Consider the following 3,192-nt stretch of genomic DNA (forward strand, 5'->3'; position numbering starts at 1 on the left):
GTGGTTTCATGGTGTTTGGACTGGTCACTAAATCCAACTAATGGCTGTGATGGAGTTAATTTGGTGACTTTAGGGTGGTTAGGTCACATTTAGTGCATGGGTCCAAGTGGGTGCAAATGAGCAAAACTTGGGTTTGGGCTAAACTAGCCATGTCAATTTGCCCAGATAAATATTGCCTTTGGTCTATATGATCATAAGGAACAACATTGGTGAAGGATGGAAGTGGTTTTGAGTTCAATTGAATGAGTTCAATTGATTGAGTTCAATTGAAGGGTCAATTTGAAGGAATTTTAAACTTTAATCAATTTGGTCATGTTGGGATAGGCGTGGGTCTAGCTTGGGTTATCCTTGGGCTAAGTGCAAATTGATTATTTTACATGGTCAATAGGGACCTCATGAAGAGTTTTCAACATGAATTGGATGCCAATTTGGAGGTTAAGGCAAACAATTGGGTGAAATTTGGGGACTTATCTAATTTGGGGCTAAATTTGGGAATTTTAGATTTAGGCCAAAATCAAATGAATATGAGGCTTCACCAAGGCCAATTGATGGTTTATTTTGGTGTATAGGAATGTTATCAAGATTTTGCAACTTTAATTGGGGCTAATTGACTAGGCTATGGGTTCAATTTGGTGAGATTAGGTCATATGGTCAAAATTGGGGTTTTAACCTAACTCAAAATTGGGCTCAAATCATGGACCAATTCAGCTTAAATTTGGTTTAATTTGGTCATATATAAAAGTGAATTTGAGTTTAGGATTGGAATTGAGGTCAAATTTATGTACATTTGATTTGGATTTGGAGAAATTTGGGTCTTTAAAGGAAAATTTGGGGATTTTTGATAAAGATGGTCAAATTGGCCAAACTGGGTCATGTGGTAGTTAAGAGAAATGAAATTAGGAATATGTTGGATTTATTGGGATTTTCTGGGAATTATTTGAATTTTTGTGATTTTGAGACATGGAGGGGTATTTTGGTAAGTTAGGGGTGTTTTAGGGGTAGAAGGCCAACATGGGTATTTTGGTAGATTTGAGGTACCAATCATCACCAATAAGCCATGGACCAATGGAAACCCCATTTTGGGTCCTCTACATAGTGGTCCTAGCTAAACCTAGCCCTAGGGCTAGTAGGTTTAGGGGACCATCTACATGAGTATCCCAAAAGATCAAGGGCTCTAGGCTACAAATTTGAGTTTAGGGTTGTGAGTGAATGTGAGTGTATATAAGTGTAGTGAGTGTAGTGAATGCCTTAACTCCAGACCAACACCAAGGGTTAACCTTAAGGTCCAGCGACCCTTCTTTGGTTCCCCCCCCCCCCATTGACCCCACCTACTAAGTATTTAGAGGTTGAGACCAACATGTGGAACTTCAAGTTGACTAGAGGAGAGGGTAGAATTTCTAATGGTGAGGGTTCCATGTCTAGTTTTCTAGGAATAATCATCAGAAAAAGTCCTATGTCTAGACCCTAGGCTACTAAAGAGGAAAAACTAAACCTCAACCCAAAATGGTCAATAGGGGAGTCGTTTGATCAAGCGTGTATCAAATGGACGGAGGAGATCGAGTCAGACGACCCTTCAGAACATAAACAACGGGTGGAGTCAGCAGCTACGTGGACGGCAGCAACCAACCAAAGCGCGCCACGCGTGCCTTCGGAGCAGTCGTAGGTTGAGGTGGCACGCGCGGTTTAAATAGAAAAGTAGGGCTTTTTCTATTTATTTAATACCCCTAACTTAGAAAATCTATAACTTTGTGTAAAAAAACCAAAAAAATAAAATAAAAATACCCTCTTACTTAGTGAACAGAGGAGAATAATGTGGAATAAATTACAAGTTCATTTCATGCATAAAATATGTTTAATTAATTAAACACTGTTTCAGATCATTTAATTCTGCATGCATATTGATACATCACCTTGGCTTGAAATTTTGGCATGTTGTAGCCTCTGTCAAGGGAAACACCTCTGATTTTTCCAAAGTCGGAGGAGGTTCCTATGCAGAGATCCATATTTTTCAAGATCTTGCGCATTATTTCCTTAATTTTCAAGATCAAATTAGTATATTGATTAGAAAATTCTAAGAAAATTTTGGAAGGTCCACTATGACTAGAGGAGCTTTTGGAAATAATTCCATGGGTCAAGTCATTTAAAATGCACTTAAATTTTACAAACACTAAATCACTAACATAATTAATTTTGGAAAATATAAACATTTAAATAACTTGATTTTTGATCTCCGATGTGTTTTATGATCCAGAGTACTCATTATAAATAGTTCAAAATATTTTGAGTTTATTTGATAACTTAAGTTGATTTTTAAAGATAAATATCACTTTTGACACTTACATGATTTTTTTAAAAATCAAAATATAACTCAAAAAATTATGAAACTTAGTGCCTTAAGTTCTCTGTGATCAGGGATATTTTATAAAAACAAAATAATATTTAGAATAAAAACTTGATTTTTAACCTATTTTAAATATTAAAATAATTAAAAATTGATAAAAAACACAAAAATAACAAAATTCATGGAAATGTTCTAAATTGCTTCCTAATCACTTTGGAACAATTAAAATTTTTTTCCTGATTTTTTAAATAAAGACATTGAATTGCAAAGCTTAAAAATAATTTTTAAAGGCTAAAAATGAGTTTTTCACTAAAATAATTCTAATAAATCAAAGAAAAAAATCAGCAAAATATGAAATTTGCTCCTATGGGTTCTCTAACCTCAGAGAGATTTTTCAAAAATACAAAACTTAATTTTCATCATTTAAAATATTTTATTTTTGTAAAAAACCCACAACTTAAGATAATTCTGATAAATCACAGAGAATTCAAAAAAACATGAAATTTGGTCCAAAGGCTTCTCTAGTCTAGGTCTACTTCCAGTAAAAATTTCAAAGGAGTAGAATTTACCTTGGTAAAGTTAGGAATTTTCTTTGAAAAATCCTATTTTTGCATCAAAATAATTATATAAAATAAATTAAATTCTGAAAATTCATATTTTCTCCTATGATGTCTTAATTGACCCATGAATGAGGTAGTATAAAAATGTCAAAGTCATTTGAATTGAATTTGACAAATTATGAAGTGTTAGAGCCTTAGGGGCAAATGTGTAATTTTGGAAATTTAGCCTTAATTAACATTTAGGCTTAAGTCAAGGAGTGAAATGGGTAACCTCTGATCTTAATCAATTTA

This window comes from Phalaenopsis equestris, unplaced genomic scaffold (genome assembly GCF_001263595.1).
Source record: "Phalaenopsis equestris unplaced genomic scaffold, ASM126359v1 Scaffold000895, whole genome shotgun sequence".
Classification (NCBI taxonomy): Eukaryota; Viridiplantae; Streptophyta; class Magnoliopsida; order Asparagales; family Orchidaceae; genus Phalaenopsis; species Phalaenopsis equestris.